At 48.7% G+C, this 19,413-nt stretch overlaps 1 protein-coding gene across 1 annotated transcript in view; it reads right to left on the reverse strand.

Moving 5' to 3' along the window:
- The window catches only part of SHB (SH2 domain containing adaptor protein B), a 150,529-nt gene that overhangs the window by 4,141 nt on the left and 126,975 nt on the right, over positions 1–19,413 (reverse strand). The gene's annotated exons all lie outside the window — the stretch shown is intronic.

A 19,413-nucleotide genomic window follows, 5' to 3' on the forward strand; every position in this document is an offset into this window, starting at 1 on the left:
TTGTCCTGTGCTAGCAGCTCACGGCGGCGAGCGAGGTCTTCCCTGCACCAGCACAGACAGCCGGTCCATGCCAGCGGGGACCCCTGGCTCTGGGCTAACGCTCGCCCACATGGAGCAGTGCCCGGCAGGCCCCAGAGATAACGGGCCCTTTCAATGGCTTTGAGCCTTCGTTCCCAGAAACTTCTGGGGTTTCAGCCCTATCCTTCCCCAGGGATCCCAGCAAGGCCATGGTCTGGTCTTTGGGGTGCCAAAGCTGCACTGGGGTGGGGCAGCCCGAGAACAGCTGGTGGCCCCTTCCAGGACAGCTAAACATCGCCAGCTCCCTGCTGCGACTAGCTAGGGACTCAGGCCGGGAAAAGCCAAGGGCCCTGGCCTGGAGAAGTGACACATTTCAGCCTTTTAAATGAACGTGAGGCCCTGCTCAGTCAGCCCCTGCAAGAGGGCTGGGGAGGTCGCTGAACTCTCCCTGGGGCAGTACCCGGGGGTCTCAGGTGCTGCAGAGGAGTCGGGCTGCAGCTTTCCGGCTCTCAACCCCATGCAGCCCCCACCCCCACCAGCAGGTAACAGGCACCTGTGCAAAACCCCTTCCCAGAGGGGTCCAGCAATATCCTTCGAATCAGCAGGCGGCTGGATTCCTGCTGCCGAGGGCCCCAAGCCCCGCGGAGTCCAACCCTCGGAGCACCCGCACAGGGACTGCTGCAGACAGAGCAAGCCCCTCCGCTCCTGAGCCCAGCTGGATCCTCCCAGCACAGCAGGGCCCCGCCTTTCCCTCAGCCTTGACAAGGACAGAGGCGAGTTACGGGCTGGACCAGGGCTTTCCGGCCACAGCCCTGCAGAGCGGGTGGTGTGGGACTGCCCTACCCCACCAGGCGACTGTGTCTCCGGCAGCTAATGTGGCAAGCGGGGTAGGACAAGGAGCCAGAATTCTGCCAGTGCAGCCCCTTGGGCGCGGTCGAGGGATGGGAACAGCACCCCCACTCGTGTGCCAGCCAGGATAGGGTGGTGCCGCTGTGGCCCTCCCTCTCCTGGCCCTCTCTTCACAGCCTGCTCCTGGGAGAGGCAGCAGTGAGTCCTGGCAGCGGTGCATGGGCAGGCCGCTTCTCCTGTGCCCCCCGCGCTCCTGCCTAAAGCCATCTCGCCGCCCGGCCCTGAGCGAGCCCAAGGAGTGCAGGGATTTGCTTTGGAGATGCCGTATAAAGTGTTTTCTGGCTCTGGCTTCCTGCTCGGGCTCCCAGCTGTATCGATGAGCCTTAATTTCCCCTTCTTGAGGGGATGGGCACAGTGGGGGGAGGAATCAAACTGCAACATCCCCTCTGGTGAATAGCGAGGGGGGCACATCTCAGAGCTGCCCTGGCTAGTCTGCCTGGCGCATTGTCCCAGAAGGGCAGGCGTGGCCTAACTGCACAGGACACGGTGGCTGTATGTAGTGAGCCGCGTCCCTCGTTTCCACGGGCATCACACTACAGGCAAATGCAATGACCCGGAGGCTGTCCATGCAAGAGGCAAGTCAGTTCCACGGCAACTGCTCGAGCTGCTAAGCATCAAGAGCAGCTGCCCACCCATACCCCACCCGCCTGGCGCAGAGCTGCCGTGCTAGGGACACAAAACCTAGAGGGGCCACCCCTGGACTCCAGGCCCTGGGCACCACAGGGCTCTGTTCTGCTCTGTACAGCAGCAAGGGCAGGTCAGGGCCACAGGCCTCACCACCTGGCACACAGGGCAGCGGCTGTCATCACCACCTGTGGACTCCAGGACTGAGAACGAAGCACGGCACACGCCCACTCAGCGAATCTTGGATCCCTGCGGGGAGTGGGGGTCGGGGACGACATAAAAACAACAGGCCCTGGCTGCTAGACGTGGTGCAAAAGGAATCAAGGGGTGGCGTGGCTAGCATTGCTTCCTTGGGACCATCTTGCCACAGCGGCTTCCACTAGGATGCAGCATCACTTTACCAGCAAGCTCAATGTTTAATTTATAGCAAAAAACAACCTGTCACCCTTCTGTGAAAACAGCGTTTGGAAAAGCTCTCTCCTTCCATTTGCTAGAAACAGCATCTCCTAGGGAAGAGACGAAAGCTCAGTTTTTCCAGATTTGTTGAGGCAATTCTCTGATTAAATGACCCTTCTCTGTTGAGCAGAAATCACTGCAGGCCCTGTAATTACAGCTTTGCAAGCTTTAAATCTTGATTTAAATTTCAATTTCTTATAGGAATGATTCTCTTTTGAAACTTAATTGCTCTCTAAATGGTTTCCTGCAAACCAAGGGTAACATCTCTAAATACGTTCTTATGAGGAGATATAGTGTTCCCTTCCCTTCAGCTCATTGTGGATTTCCTTTGCTGGTAAATGGCTTACGAGTCCGCCATTAAATTAGCAGGATCAGAGAAATTGGTGCACATGAATTTAAAGAATCTGGCCTGAACTGGAGAGCAGGCTGTTAAAGGTCTTCAGGTCTATTGCTCAGGTAAGAAGAGTGGAGTGATGTGCTACTTTTAATAATATTAAGGAAGAAAGAGGTGTTAACATTATTCTTCATGTTCCCAGCAGAATGCTCAATACTATGAAGTCACCCCAGAACAGTTAGTGTCCTCAAAGCAACCAACTGACCCTATTCACAAGACAATTTGCTTCTGCACTAGGACAACACATTACCGCATTTTCAAAATCCCAGGCTGGGACACTTCTGGGGGACCTTTTTGAGGTTAGCAGGGTACTGCTAAGACAGCCAATAATTGTTCTCTTTCCCAGCGTGCTGGTGTCTGCAGCCGGCATCTGGCTCACAGGGACATGGCTGGACTGCTCGGAGTGAAGGGTTTATCCAGTCCCTTAGCGCCCGCATGAGTCGATGGTGACACACTGAACAAGCGTCCTTAACATTTGCTCAGAGCAAAGGAGCGGCCCAACAGCGACACTCCTTTCCTCTCCACGCCCTGCCCAGCGCTCACTCCATGGGACGCTGAGCAAGTGCCACGCCACACAGCAATGCACTGGGGAAAAGGCAGATAAACAGGCAGAGAGCTCTCCACACCCACCCCACAGGAGAGGGAGCAGCGGGGAAAGCGCTGTCCTCCCTCCCCATTTTCTTGACATTTCACCTTGAATGAACACGGTCGTTATAACGGACCCAATGCTGCGACTGGTGAAACAAAGCCAGGTCCTTTCAGAGAGCCCGAGAGATGGGAGACGCCGAGGCTGTACGGAACACGCTGGCTAGACAATTCACTGCCCAGCTCCAAGCACCCAGCCACGTATTTGGCATGACGGAGCCTGCTCTCTGGCGCGTATCTTCTCCGTGCCCTGCTCCAGCGGCACGAGCCTGCCCGAGCCAGTTCAGACCAGGGGCCAGAAAGTCACAAGAGGAGTGTAATGAACCAAGGAGCTCAATGGAGCTGGCTGCCAGATTACTAATTGGCAGCACTAGCCTCCATTAAACCGGAACCTGCATACCTGCACCCAGCTCCGGTACCGCACCCAGCGACGGGAGGGCAATGGCCCTGCAGATCCATTCAGGGAGGGCGACGCTGGGCAGGGGGCAGCACAGGGACCTCTGCAGGTTGAGGGTCTGGGGCGCATGTCCCCGGTGGACTGGAGATGGGGGTTATGCCATGGGATACTATGGCAGGAGCAGAGCTGGGAAAGCCTTAAAAGCCAGAACAAAGACTGGGTGTGAGGTACTGAGCTAATGGAGGGCTTCCAAGAGGAGCTTACGTGGTCAGAGCATCCCTAAGAGTGGCATTTAAAGTGTAGCGGAGAGGGGGCCTGCCATGGCAGAGGGTGTATGAACCGGCCAGCAGTAAATACAGGCTGGAAACGAGAAGCAGGTGTCTAACCACCAGAGCAGTGAAGCTCTGGAACGATGGAGGGCAGGCAATCTCTCTAGCTTTAAGGTGGAGCTGGATATATTTGTTGTGGGGATTATATGAGGGGCTGCCTGCGATAGCAGGGATTGGACCGATGACCCAGGAGATCTTGTCCAGTCCTATGTCCCTATAGAGTCGGTGGGAGATGGGAAGACCCTGGATGCATGTGAACTCTCGCATTGTGGGGAGGCAGCAGCAGTGGGTTTGAGTTGTGTGGGTCGAGGGAGGAGACAGGCCCCAGCCTGTGCGTGTCCGTGACAGGGTGGCTCTGGAGGAGCGGAGAACAGAAAGGGCTGGGCCAAGCACACATGACAGGGTGTCGGCCAAGTGGCCATGCGATAGCCACAGGGGTCAGGAAATACAGGACTCAGATTGACAACTTCCCTTACTGCTTCCACATCCAGCCCTCCAGGGCCTCAGCACAGCACAGTGGGGTCCAAGGCACGGGCTGGAGAGTCTGGCAATGAACCGCTTTTCCTCCTGTGCAAAAGGAGGAAGGATGTCCATGAACTGCTGAGTGTGCATCCGCTCCAAAGGAGCAGGCCCCCAAAGCAGCCTCTCGCGGTGCCTATGCTTAAGGCCCAGCCTGACCCAAAAGACAATGCTCAACGAAGGACCACATCTGCTTTGGGCTCATTGCTTCTGACCACGGTACATACAGGCATATACCCCCACCCAGACCTGCTCCTGACAACATCCCCCAGCCCAGCTGGAGGGGTGAGGGCCACTCATGCCAGGAACCAGAGAACGTGACCCTAAAGCTTGGAGAATCCTGCTGCAGCCGGACACCCCAGCCCTTCTGCTAATTTTTCATGGTTGTTACATTTCCTGCCAACTACAGCCCAGCCGGTCAGACCAGGCCTGGATCAGCAGGGTCTGGCTGGCTGGGGAACATGACAGAAAGCTGGGAGAGGGCTACCAGGCAGACGGCAGCAGAGGTGAGCTGTGCCTCGGGCTATGGCATCAGAAAGATTTACTTCTGACTGGCACCTGCTGCCAATCTTTTGTTCAGAAGGAGACCAATTTCGGTATAATGGTGGCATTCTCTGGTACCACCCTACATACCAGGGACCCTCACTTGAGGGCAAAGTCAGATTTCTGCAGCTGGTTTTTCCCTTGATTACAAACCCACGGAAACGTAGCTTCTGTTAACAGCACTGTAATGACACCATCAGTTTACAACAATGCTAAAGAAGCCAGAAACAGCAACCCTGTTTCTCCAAAAGAGCAGAATGCTTAGGTCATTTTCTTCTTCTTTGATAAAACAAGCTGAGGGAGCAAGCCACAAATACACAGCCCTCTCAGCAGGTGACTTGCCTAATTAATGCACCAAAGCTTTCAAATAATACAGAACGCCATTCATATCTATGCTAACACTGTTCATTAGCATAACAAAAAGCAATTTCGGATCTAGAGGATTATTAAATACTATTGCCTAGACAGACCCTAATAATAGGAATGGTCCCCCTCCTAATAATCAAGGTATTTAATAATACATTACACGTCTTTGCAGCTGCTGGGACACATTGCCTGCAGCAAGTATGCCTGCCCTATCCCTCTTCCTTTCAGCTGTAATTGCTTAATGCATATTTCATGAAGAATGCAGAGTAACTTATGTTAAATCGCTTCTCTTCAGGATAAAATGACTTAAAAACACTTGCATACAGTACGTGTGTGATTGCAGGCGGAGCAGCTGCCCGCATGTGCTGGTGATTGTGACCCTATTACGGGAATCCCGGCACTGTCAGCCTCTGCTCCTCTGACCGGGAGAACACGGAGAATCAGCATCACCAATTTCCAAGCCAAGTGGAATAGAACAGATTTCCGCATCAAATCATGGCTCCAGGCCTCTGCTGAACACATGCCTTTCCTCAGTTTGTACCGTAATTCTGAGCAGCCTGGTCCTGCACTCAGTGACAGACCTTACCGACAGCAGGATTGGGCCCTGAAGGCTCAATCATTGCCATCATCACATCCTCACTGGATGGCCCCTCCTCCTTGCAACAGGTAGCATGGACAAATCCGTTCTAGTGGGAGGGAAACGCAGCCCATGCTCACCACTGGCTCCATCAAACTGCCCACAGACGGCTGCTTGCGTGAGACTAATGCACGGTTTGTGAATGCTTGACTCCACCACACCTAGCAAATTACAACCAGTCCTGAAATCCCTAACAGCATTGTCCACAGAGCACCCCATGTTACTAGGCAGAGAGACAGAACCAAAAGACTTTCATTACCAACAGGCTACCCAGGTGAGAAATTGCTTCCGGGCCACCTTTGCTCTCACTGGTATCAGCGTGATTGTTCTGAGACACCCCATCACCAGAACATCTGGCTACCTTCACAACAGACAATAGACTTCAAAACAATAGACTTCCATCTTGGGAAAAGTGCTGGAAATCAGCAACTCTCCTAACCCATTTCCCACTTGTCTCCACGTTGACACTTCCATCTCCTCAATCCATTTATTACCCCGAATTTACATTTCTTCAGCAATGCTGTGCTTAGCATAAGGACACAGCGAAGGCCCTGAAAAGAACGGCCTTCAATTAGCTGAAAGAAGAGAGACCGTCCTGACTTTAAATGTGCTATCATTTGTTTTACCGCTGGTTTATGAAGAGTATCGGAGCAGAGTGGTGGGAGATACACTTCATCACACAGCTCCGCCAGTGACCCTCAACCCTGGTCTGCAACCCCCCCTTCCCCCCGCCATGTCATAGAATCATAGAATCATAGAATATCAGGGTTGGAAGGGACCCCAGAAGGTCATCTAGTCCAACCCCCTGCTCGAAGCAGGACCAATTCCCAGTTAAATCATCCCAGCCAGGGCTTTGTCAAGCCTGACCTTAAAAACCTCTAAGGAAGGAGATTCTACCACCTCCCTAGGTAACGCATTCCAGTGTTTCACCACCCTCTTAGTGAAAAAGTTTTTCCTAATATCCAATCTAAACCTCCCCCACTGCAACTTGAGACCATTACTCCTCGTTCTGTCATCTGCTACCATTGAGAACAGTCTAGAGCCATCCTCTTTGGAACCCCCTTTCAGGTAGTTGAAAGCAGCTATCAAATCCCCCCTCATTCTTCTCTTCTGCAGGCTAAACAATCCCAGCTCCCTCAGCCTCTCCTCATAACTCATGTGTTCCAGACCCCTAATCATTTTTGTTGCCCTTCGCTGGACTCTCTCCAATTTATCCACATCCTTCTTGAAGTGTGGGGCCCAAAACTGCACACAGTACTCCAGATGAGGCCTCACCAATGTCGAATAGAGGGGAACGATCACGTCCCTCGATCTGCTCGCTATGCCCCTACTTATACATCCCAAAATGCCATTGGCCTTCTTGGCAACAAGGGCACACTGCTGTCTCATATCCAGCTTCTCGTCCACTGTCACCCCTAGGTCCTTTTCTGCAGAACTGCTGCCTAGCCATTCGGTCCCTAGTCTGTAGCTGTGCATTGGGTTCTTCCGTCCTAAGTGCAGGACCCTGCACTTATCCTTATTGAACCTCATCAGATTCCTTTTGGCCCAATCTTCCAATTGGTCTAGGTCCTTCTGTATCCTATCCCTCCCCTCCAGCGTATCTACCACTCCTCCCAGTTTAGTATCATCCGCAAATTTGCTGAGAGTGCAATCCACACCATCCTCCAGATCATTTATGAAGATATTGAATAAAACCGGCCCCAAGACCGACCCTTGGGGCACTCCACTTGATACCGGCTGCCAACTAGACATGGAGCCATTGATCACTACCCGTTGAGCCCGACAATTTAGCCAGCTTTCTACCCACCTTATAGTGCATTCATCCAGCCCATACTTCCTTAACTTGCTGACAAGAATACTATGGGAGACCGTGTCAAAAGCTTTGCTAAAGTCAAGAAACAATACATCCACTGCTTTCCCTTCATCCACAGAACCAGTAATCTCATCATAAAAGGCGATTAGATTAGTCAGGCATGACCTTCCCTTGGTGAATCCATGCTGGCTGTTCCTGATCACTTTCCTCTCATGCAAGTGCTTCAGGATTGATTCTTTGAGGACCTGCTCCATGATTTTTCCAGGGACTGAGGTGAGGCTGACTGGCCTGTAGTTCCCAGGATCTTCCTTCTTCCCTTTTTTAAAGATTGGCACTACATTAGCCTTTTTCCAGTCATCCGGGACTTCCCCGGTTCGCCACGAGTTTTCAAAGATAATGGCCAGTGGCTCTGCAATCACAGCCGCCAATTCCTTCAGCACTCTCGGATGCAACTCGTCCGGCCCCATGGACTTGTGCACGTCCAGCTTTTCTAAATAGTCCCTAACCGCCTCTATCTCCACAGAGGGCTGGCCATCTCTTCCGCATTTTGTGATGCCCAGCGCAGCAGTCTGGGAGCTGACCTTGTTAGTGAAAACAGAGGCAAAAAAAGCATGTCTGTCCCCAGTCTCCTGTGAAGATCCTGCCACGTGTACAAAGCTGCATGGTGATATACAACATGGAGACAAAAAGAAAAAGGAGTACTTGTGGCACCTTAGAGACTAACCAATTTATTTGAGCATGAGCTTTCGTGAGCTACAGCTCTGTAGCTCACGAAAGCTCATGCTCAAATAAATTGGTTAGTCTCTAAGGTGCCACAAGTACTCCTTTTCTTTTTGCGAATACAGACTAACACGGCTGCTACTCTGAAACATGGAGACAGATTCACTAGGAACTCTGATGAAATTGCTAAACACCCACTCCACCTGAGAGCCCAAGTTGTAACTTAAATCCAGGTCTTTGTAGCTGGAAGGCGACTACATTAACTCATTGTGCCACTGAGCAACCGCTGGGGAATATTTAAAATTAAGAGCGGGCATCACTTTGTTAGATCCATTTCACTGCCTATTTGTAGCCAACTGCAGTGACCGCATCCTTACGGCTGGGTTCAACATTCCATTCCAGCCCACTTTTTTCACTTGTTCATAATTCTCTCCAATTTTTTGGGTCTGGATGTTGTTCTGGGCTGAAATGCAGCCGCAAGGCAAAAGGTTTTGGAAAGCCGGAGATAAGCTGGCTGAAGCATTTTTTCCCTGTAACGTCAGCACGAGAGCCTGAGTCCTCCCCCGCCCCTTCTCACTTTGCCTGTGCTCCAGTCACAATAACGGTGCTCACGCTGGCTGCAGCTAGAAATATGGGATGACGTTTTTCACCATCCTGCATAAGGGTGAGAAAACAATCAATCAGTGTGGTACAGGGAATGGCGATCTTTGGCACGCGGCCCGCCAGGGTAAGCCCCCTGGCGGGCCGGGCCGCTTTGTTTACCTGCTGCGTCTGCAGGTTCGGCTGATCACAGCTCCCACTGGCTGCGGTTTGCCGCTCCAGGCCAATGGGGGCTGCAGGAAGCGGCACGGGCCGAGGGACGTGCTGACTGCCGGGGGGCTTACCCTAGTAGGCAGCGTGCCAAAGATTGCCAATCCCTGGTATAGTACTTCGAAAGCTATGGCTGTTTAAATGCAGCACCCTCAAACATGTTTGATGGGAGTTTGTTCCCCTTCCCAGCCCCATAATGTTCAGGGCCTCTTGACACATTTGTTACCGAGGTCTTTGCTAAGTAGCTACAGATCCCGAGCCTGCTCCTGCCAGGCCACGTGGTTTTACAGTCACTTTTTAAGTTTCTCTCCCCCATGCTGCTGTGCCCAAAAATCAAAGAGGGGCAAGTGACTAAGCCCCAGATCCTCAACAGGTTTTCAGGCACTTAGCTCCCAACAAAATCAGTGACAATTAGGCAGATAACAACAGAGGTGGGCAGAATGCATGTAGTCAATTGTGCACAGTGCTGTTATCCGTTGCCAGCAGATCGAGGGACATGATCATTCCCCTCTATTCAGCATTGGCAAGGCCTCATCTGGAGTATTGTGTTCAGTTTTGGGTCCCACACCATAGGAAGGATGTGGAAAAATTGGAGAGAGTCCAGCAGAGGCAACAAAAATGATTAGGGGCTGGAGCACATGACTTATGAGGAGAGGCTGAGGGAACTGGGATTATTTAGTCTGCAGAAGAGAAGAGTGAGTGGGGATTTGATAGCAGCCTTCGACTACCTGAAGGGGGGTTCCAAAGAGGATGGATCTCGACTGTTCTCAGTGGTGGCAGATGACAGAACAAGGAGCAATGGTCTCAAGTTGCAGTGGGGGAGGTCTAGGTGTATTTCACGAGGAGGGTGGGGAAGCACTGGAAAGGGTTACCTAGGGAGGTGGTGGAATCTCCATCCTTAGAGGTTTTTAAAGCCCGGCTTGACCAAGCCCTGGCTGGGATGATTTAGTTGGGGTCGGTCCTGCTCTGAGCAGGGGGTTGGACTAGATGACCTCGGGGGGCGGGGGGGCAGCATGCCCAGAGTAGAGCGCGGGGTGCAGCCCACGCAACCCCACCACGGCTGCTGCTGCAGGAGCAGCTATAGCTCACAGCGGCACAGCTCACAGCCAGTGGATCGTATGCTACGGTTCACAGTGTGTATACGCATGGCCTCTCTGCCCCATGCCCACCCGCCACAGCAGTGGTATCATTACATAGGCGTCCTCATGCTGGTTTTGCACTCATGGAGCATTCGTAGAGTACATACAGGCTATATAATGTGGCTGCAATAACCTGGGCCCCACGTCCTGCTTTGGGTTACTCAGGTGCCATTGGACCAAACAGGAATTCATAGATGACAAGGCCAGAAGGGACTATTGTGACCATCTAGTTTGATCTCCTGCATTGCACAGGCCAGAGACCTGCCCCAATAATTCCTAGAGTAGAGCTTTTAGAAAAACATCCCACCTTGATTTAAAAACGGTCAGGGATGGAGAATCTGCCACAACCCTTGGTAAATTGTTCCAGTGGTTAATTACCCTCATTCCTAAAAAATGATGCCTTATTTCCATTCTGAATTTGTCAAGCTTCAACTTCCAGCCATTGGTTCGTGTTAGACCTTTCTCTGCCAGATTGAAGAGTCCAGCTTGATGATTTCCATTGTGCTGGAAATGGCCCACCTGATGATCACTTTAGATAAGCTATTACCAGCAGGACAGTGGGGTGAGAGGAGGTATTGTTTCATATTCTCTGTGTATATATAAAGTCTGCTGCAGTTTCCACGGTATGCATCCGATGAAGTGAGCTGTAGCTCACGAAAGCTCATGCTCAAATAAATTGGTTAGTCTCTAAGGTGCCACAAGTACTCCTTTTCTTTCAGCTTGATGATGATTCCCCTTTTACAGTTACATTTCAAGACCTATCAGTTAGCCAGTTTTTAATCCATTTAATGTGTGCCATGGTAATTTTACATTGTTCTAGTTTGTTTGTTTTTTAATTCAAAATGTTGTGCAGTACCAAATCAAATGCCTTCCACAAGTCTAAGTATATTACAGAGGTGGCCAAACTTACTGACCCTCTGAGCCGCATACAATAATCTTAAGAAGTTTGAGAGCCACAAGACACAAACAACCTTTACACATGCATCTTTAAAAATATTAACATCCTACTTATTGTATCATGGCTAATTACTGCTAGAGCTAGAGGCTTTGCGGGTCTCCATCCTGGTCATAAATCTTTGGAAATCTGGTTGATATGTTGTCAAGGCAGTATGGAGGAGTTCAGTCAGATATTGATTTGAAAGGACTGCACGATGTTTCGATTTTACAAATTTTATCATGGACTACAGTGATTCACAGCAGTATGTTGTGCCAAAAATTGAAATGAGTCACATGCTAGTCTTTTTGAGTTGAGGATACTTCATTCCTGGCATTTGCTTCCAGAACTCGCTTATAGACTGTGATTTATGCATCATCTTTAGAGCCTGATCCTCCTGGAGTTCCAATAGTTCCATTTCTACAGTAGAAGTTTCTGTACCCACAGTTTTGGGAATTGGACAGCCATCACTGGTCACATCAACTATGAATGGGTTTACAAGAAAGTGAAGGAGGATCTCAGCTTCTACAAGTCTTCAAACCTGGCCTGAAAGTCATCCATCAGTCCTTATAATTTACCTCTGTATTCTTCAAGTTAGTGATCTTCTACTTAGATTTCAGGGAAATGTGTTTACCCTACTCTTGAGATAAAAGTGGTTGAAGTCTCTTGACACAGTGCCTCTTTGCAGAAGCTTTAACTTGTTCTGGAAGCTGAAGGCTATCTGAGTAAGGTCAGAAATAATCTTACCTTGGAGTGCCAAGTTGAGAGTTTGCAGACGCTGCATAAGATCAGTGAAAAACATCAGATCCAGCATCCATTGCTCATTTTTCAGTTGTGGATAGGACTTTTCCTTTTCTTCAAGGAAAGCACTGATAGGCTCCAACAGTTCCACAAACCTACTTAAGACATTGCTGGTTGAGAACTGCCTCACAATACAGTAGAAAGAGACGTTGTTACATTTGGCTTCAAGATCCAGCTCTTCAATGAAGCTTTTGAACTACTGATGAGTCTTCCCATTCAAGCGGATGAAATTAACAATTTTCAGGACTGTTTTCGTATCATTTTCCATACTTGAAGTATCTGCCTGTGAGATACTCATGATGGATGATGCAGTGAACAGGGAGAAACTCCAGAAATTTGGGATCGCTTTTCAAAAGTTCGATAAGGCCTACTTTCCCCCTCACCATTGCAGGTGCTCCATCCGTTGCAACACTGACAAGTTTATCCATTGATACATCGGCATTTGTCAATGCTTTGTCAAGTGTGTTCTTCATGTCAACACCGCGGGTTGTTTTTTTTAGTGCCACTAAGTCCAACATTACTTCTTTCACAATTACAGCCACAGACACATAGCAAACAAATATTGCTAGTTGTGGCTTATCTTGTATATCTGTGGATTTGTTGACAGCTTAGGCTGAAAGCTAGAGAATTCTCTAGATAATTTTGCATCTTTCTTGCAACATCAGCACTGATCAGCCAAATCTGACTCGCTGTAGTGTGGCGTGAAATTAGAATTTTCTATATTAGTTTTTGAAATTTTGTGTTATTTGGATCTAAAATGGCAACCACTTCTGCAATATTCTTCTTAACAAATTCACCATCACAATATGGACATTTTGCATGAGCGATATTCCATGCCATAAAAAACTAGCTTCAGTTGTTGTATCAGCTTCCTTACTGAACACCAAAAGTACTGTCTGTTGACTGTTGAGGTGTAATTTCAATGTGGTTAGCTTGTTTTTCCTTAATTCTGATGCAGGAGGGTACTGTAGCAGGGCAATGCCAGATGGCTTTAGTAAAGTAATGGGAGACAGATATATTAGCCACAGGCTAAACAAATCCCTGTTACCAGAATAAGCAAATGGCAGCTGCTCCAGGTCAATTAAGACTTTTGGGGCCAATTAAGATCTTTCCAGAAGGCAGGGAGGATGCTAGGTTGATTGGAACACCTGAAGCCAATCAGGGGCTGGCTGAAACTAGTTAAAAGCCTCCCAGTTAGTCAGGTGGGTGCGCGCATGTCAGGAGCTGTAGGAGGAAGCTGTGCTGTTGGAGAGACTGAGCAGTACACACCATATTAGGCACAAGGAAAGAGGCCCTGAGGTAAGGGTAAAGTGGGTCTTGAGGAAGGGGGGGGGCTGCTGTGGGGAAGTAGCCCAGGGAATTGTACACATCCTGTTTCTAAAAAGTCAGCTACCATAGCTGATACTATTAGGGTCCCTGGGCTGGAGCCCAGACTAGAGGGCGGGCCTGGGCTCCTCCCTCACCCCCGATTAATCACTGAGACTGGGAGACAACAGAGACTGTGCAAGGGAGGATAGCTTTTCCTCACCTCCCTCACTGGCTTAAGATGAAAATGGCTCAGTAGGCGGTGACCCTTGCCTCTAGAGAGAGAAGGGCTACGTGGAGGATCACAGTGAGCCTCTGAGGCAAGCAAAATCTGCCAGGAAATGCGGGACCCATGGAGACAAGGACAGGGCTTTGTCACAGTATGTAGAGGAAAAGTTACTGTGATTTGTTTTGTAGTGACGTTTCAAGTTGCTCGCTTTGTAGTGAGAGTGTGATGCATTGCAGATAAGGCACAGGGGTTTGCCATCTTTACTAGTGAATGCAAAATCTTCCTCCCATTCTGGCTGAAAACTTCAGTTTTCTTCTTCATACTTGCATTTCTTACATCTTCTTGAAGATGTCACGGTCATCCACAAAATTAATGTAGGGTTAACATTTAAATCTAAAACTATTCAAGTGTGACTTATGAACAGTAAACACCACTGTAGTGTGCAGCATGCAAGGAGATCACAGCACTAAAGTGACTCAATTTCCTATTATAATGAGGATGTGCCGCTGAAGCCCCAAGCATTGGCTCACCCTCTCCTGTGGGGGTGAAGCAGTGAGCCATGGCGCCCCTCTGTGGGGCTGGAGCCGTGACTGCCAGCTCGCTTCCTCTCTCCCACCCTCGGGGTGAAGTCCCAAGCTCCGCAAGCAGCAATTGACCCCTTGAAGAGCCGCATGTAGACTCGCAAGCCGCAGCCGCAAGCCGCAGCTCGGCCCCGCCTGGTATATTACATCAATACTATTACCTTTATCAACCAACCTTGCAATCACATAAAAAAAAAATATCAAGTTAGTTTGACTTGCAAAAGCAAGAGCAGAATTTATCCCTAAATTTTAGTATGTTTTTAGTATTTTTAATATTTCTGGATTTTTCGTTCCCAGTATTGCTACTTGCCAAGTTGACATCCGCTATACCTAAGAAATTCAAAAACAGGGCCAGGGTCTAGGCATAATCTCTTAAAACCACACTTTTGAAAATCAGACCATCTGCCTAAGTGTTGAACACCCAGCAATGCCTACTGATAACCACAGAAGTTGCTGGGTCTTTGTGAAAATCTTGGCCTATGTACAATAAGGGACTTCTAAAAATACAATCACATTTTGCTGACTGTCTATTAGCACAATTATTCTTCGCCAAGGTCCTGTTTTACTGAAGCAAACCAAAAGCTTCACTGAATACAGCATTTACCTCTTTTTCCTTTTCTTACTTCATTCGTCTCCCTGGGCTTTGAATGCAGAGCGTGAATATTTGTAGACACTAACCATTGCCATAAATGCCTTTTAAACACTTTCAGACCCAAACTGTTTACACTGATGTAATGGTTTTTGTGACACAGTTACGCTGCACTGAGGGAAATATGTTGCAGCAAAACTATTGTCATGAAACTGAACCTTTGAATTAAAAGTTTCCTAGGCATTTTTCTTAGACTGAGTTAACTAATTGTGGCGAGAGGATGCCTGTGTGTGTGGCAGTGGTTGGGGGGAGGATTCTTTATAGGCAACTTCTGAAACTACACTTCATCTTACTTTGCTTTGGCATTGCTCAAAGTGGCAGCACGTGACAGATGTCAGAGTTGTTTTTCTCTCTCTCTTTCTCTCTTATTTTTTTTAAAAAAAGGAAAAAATAAGTTAAAAAATTCTGATTCAAGTTATGGTGACTGGTCAAAAGAGCTGGTCAAAAATTCTGTCCATTTATTTTTAAATCAGAAGATACCATTTAATCAAAATTGGAACTTTCCATGGGATGTGCTGATTTCGATGAAGTCTCGTTTAAAAAATGAAGTGTTCAATTATGTCAAAACATTCCATTTCAGCATTTAAGGACCATTTCCATTTTTCATTTTGAAAAAACTTTCCGCATATTATACAGACAACTGAAACAAAACTTTTTTTTTTTTTTTTAAAACCACTTTGTTTCACGGGAAATTTCAAAATTGCAGAATTTCCTCAGAAACTGAAATTCCAGTCCACGGATGGTTCTAGCAACTGGTGTGCCGAATCCTCAAATAGAAGCGTATAGAAATCAACCTTCTGGTATGTGGGGTGTTTTTTTTTTTTGTTTTTGGCTCAGCTGTATTCTCCAAGAAGAGACGACACAGTGATAGATCATTCTGTACCTGACAGTGACTATCTCCACAGAGCAATTAACAGCATCTCTTCTAGCACTGGCTGATAACATGTCCCTCAGCAACATTATCGAACAGGTGGGAAAGCTATAGCAGTGTCAGCCTCGGTTCTCCATAAAGGATTTCCATTAGCTGCTTTGAAAGAGGGGCCAGATTGTTAGCCTGTTGGATAACTTCAAATGACAGGGTACTCTGAGGAAAGCCAGTCTGCAAACAGCAGGGGCCCTGTCACTTCTGTTTAGATCGTAAGTGGAGTAGGAACACATTAAGAAACCACTTTGGATAAAATGTTTATTTGAAGAACCATAAAAAATGCCCTAGCTCTTCCCAAAATGTACAGGGAAAAGGAACTAAGATTTTCTTTTGCTATCCAAGTTACATTGCAAGGGCTTAGGAAATGTTTTAACAAGATTTAAGATTTCCAGAACCCAGCTCTGGTCTCACTGCTTTCACAGATACACATAAGGTTTCTGGATTCCAAAAATCTGGGCTCTTCTATCCTACAAGCCGAGTCCTGAAAACCCTTAAGCACGTGCGTAACTCAGATCACATTGATCGTCTCAGCCTACTTGCGCCCGGGGAGTTACATGCATGCTTCTGAGAGTGCACGATCAGGCCCTCAGTAAATATTTTTCTGCATGTTGATAGAAGATGCCAGAGGTATCTTCTGTTCTCACCCAGACTTACACGGATGTGACTCATGACTTCAAGTAGAATTACTCCCTGTGTACACCAGTCAGAGCAGTCTGGCCCTGGTTTGACACATTTTTGCAATGTTTAGACGACTTGTAAACTAATCTCCAGCTAAAATAAGCGCATTGCTATAAGCTTGAAATCCAAACGAGCCAGGAAGCTTGGGGCAAAGGCTGACTTCTCCATGCTTGACCGAGACCAGTGCAGTGTCTCAGGGAGGGTGGGAGGTGGGGAGGCTCCAACTGCAACTGCTTGAAAGGCATATCAGCCTAAACCCTGAATAGCCTGGCTTCTGACAGGTTATCAAAGCTTATACTGACTCCATGGTGAATATGGATTAAGGGCTGGGTGTTACCAAGGGACTCCCACTCCCAAGACTGTCAGAAACAGACCACCGAGCAAGCAAGGAATATAGATACAATAGTTATGGATCTGAATATGGGCTTTTAGATCAAGCTGAAGATTGGAGAAGCAAGTGCGCAGACGAGGTTAAGGCCTGGTTGGGCTGCCACTCTCTTCTGGGCGTCAGGTCTGGAAACCTGTAGAACGCTAGATGACCATATGTTCTAGCATGGTACTAATTCTGAAAATACCTCCCATCCACCCCAGGGACGTGGAGCCATCTATCAAGCAAGCATATACTTTAGCACTTGCACAAGAGATTTTCTTTTTTACAGACTTACTGAGCATCTTGATATGTGAGCCTGAGTTCATGAATTAGCGCCCCGCTAGATGGTAGTTGCTCCCGTCATGTAAACCTGACTGCTGCTCAGACACACACTAAATTCCACGGGCTGAAGGACTTTGCATTAGAGTCTGTACATATGGACAGATAACTGTGGCTCTTACTAAAATAGAACTTGTACGCTGGTTGTTAAGAGATCTCCTATGCCCTCCGAATAGTCACTTCTCATCTGTATTGTGGACTAAACCGCCTGAACGGATTTCTTTGAAGTTCATACCCATTGCGGGCCAGGTCCTCTCTTGGAAATCGTACTTAAGTGTTACCACCACGCTACCAAAACATAACAGCATTCAACAGAGTTTTAAAGGCTTATTCTCTAATTAGAGGTGTGGTATTGCTCTCCTCCTTCAGCCACGACTTTATGACTTGGCTCAAATGTAAATATAGACCATTCATCGAGATGCTGTTCTGCTACTGGATTCGGGAGATGGAGCCCAGATGAGCCAGATGCATAAAGAAAGCAAACCTAAGCAACTTCACCCCCTATTATCTGGATATATTTCATAAACCTGTGTGTTAATAAATGAAAGACCCTGTCACAAGGGGCTTACAATCAAGCTGTATGTACAGCACCTTGCATGGTGCGGCCCTAGCCTGGTAGGTGCTATCACAGTGTAACGAACTGGAGCGTGGGTCCCCCCTGACCTCATGGAGTCTGCAATCTGTGCTTCAGGAGGGAGTGCAACAGGTGTTCTCCCTGCATTATTCCCTCCCACCACCCTACCAGGAGCCTGCTGCCGAGTGCCAAGTGCTGGAGGTGTTACCAACCGGGGAGTGGAGCCCCCTTTCACTGCTGGCCCCAGCAGCATCAGTGGGGCCAGAGCTGGACGAGTGGGCCCTGGGGCTGCTTGAGAAGCGCTGACGGCTCTGGCGGATCCCCTGAGATGTCTGTCCTGGGGGGTGGTTCCTTTGAATTCCTCCCCCCTCCAAACACTGGTGAGAGCTGCAAAGGGATTCCTCGTCTTTGCTACCCCCCTGGCCCCTGCGCGCCAGCAGGACCGGCCCATCTAGCCTTGTGCATTTGTCACTCTCCAGACCAGTTCTTGTTCCAAATGGGTCAGTCAATAAATATCAAAGCGCTCGCATGAGAGCGGAGACCCTTGCTCAAGCGTCAGCCTACAGTGAACTGAAAGTGCAAATCATGCTGGAGATCACAGGGCTGACCTGATTATGTGTAGCTGCCTTGACATGTCCTTGCACCTGGAGAAGGCGAGCTTTACGGTGCTGCCCTGTGCAAGGGCCCTAGTCCTGTCTGTGTCTGAGTGAGTGTTCTTGGCTGCCCTGTCGAGCTTCACGTGATGCTGTAGATGTGGAGAGAAGGAAGCCAGGACAGCGACACGATTCTGCTTTATTTCACTCTGCTGAGGAAAACCCAGAAGGGCGGGTTCTCTGCTGTATCCCCGGGGGTAAGGACAGATGTTGGGGAGCTGGTGTCTAGGGAGCTCTAATGCACACCCGCTGGCTATGGCTCCCAAAGAGCCAACCACCATTCAGGGACCTGCAGTGCATTCTAGGCCTAGCCCCCACTGGGCTGGGAGCTGCTGGCAGCATGGTGAAGGAGCTGGCTCAAAACTTGCTACGGACTCCTCCCCCAAGAGGGAGGACAATAAAAAGTCCAAATCCCCCCCAACACTGGCTAAATATCCTCCCCCACTGCAAACCGACTGGACATGGACGGCTTTCCTATGGCACAAAAGAGAGACACTGGGGGCGGGGGGGCAGTTTATGGTGTCATTACTCAATGACATTTGAGTGAAGTTAGGATGACAAGACTGGTTTTCATCACATTTCATGTTCACTTGGCAACGACAGGGAGAGTAGTTTGCAGATTGTTCTTGCCAAATATGGAAACATTATTGGAACTTGTAGGCATAGAGCCAGAGTCTCCCGGTACAGTGCACCCAATGCAATTTTAAAATTCAATAAATAAAAACGAGATGTTGTGAAATAAACAAAATCACCAAGCGATGCCACACACAACTCGCCACACACAACTAGCTTCAGAACCCCATGTCAATGTTTAATTAAAAAACCCAACCCGACATTAGCCCTTTAAAAAAGCAGCCACGTGACATTAAAGAATAGACCTTTCAATCCTAGACACCTAATCTTGATGTATCATCTGGGTGTCATTTTTCCTTTCTCCTGGAATCTGAACACCGTGCACCAAACAGAGAAAATAAATGCAAGCACATTTGGGAAGGTCTCAGAATGGCACAAACGCACAATTTAAAACCCCGCCAAGCCTCACAGACAGTGGTGCAT

This window comes from Lepidochelys kempii, chromosome 5 (assembly GCF_965140265.1).
Source record: "Lepidochelys kempii isolate rLepKem1 chromosome 5, rLepKem1.hap2, whole genome shotgun sequence".
Lineage (NCBI taxonomy): Eukaryota > Metazoa > Chordata > Testudines > Cheloniidae > Lepidochelys > Lepidochelys kempii.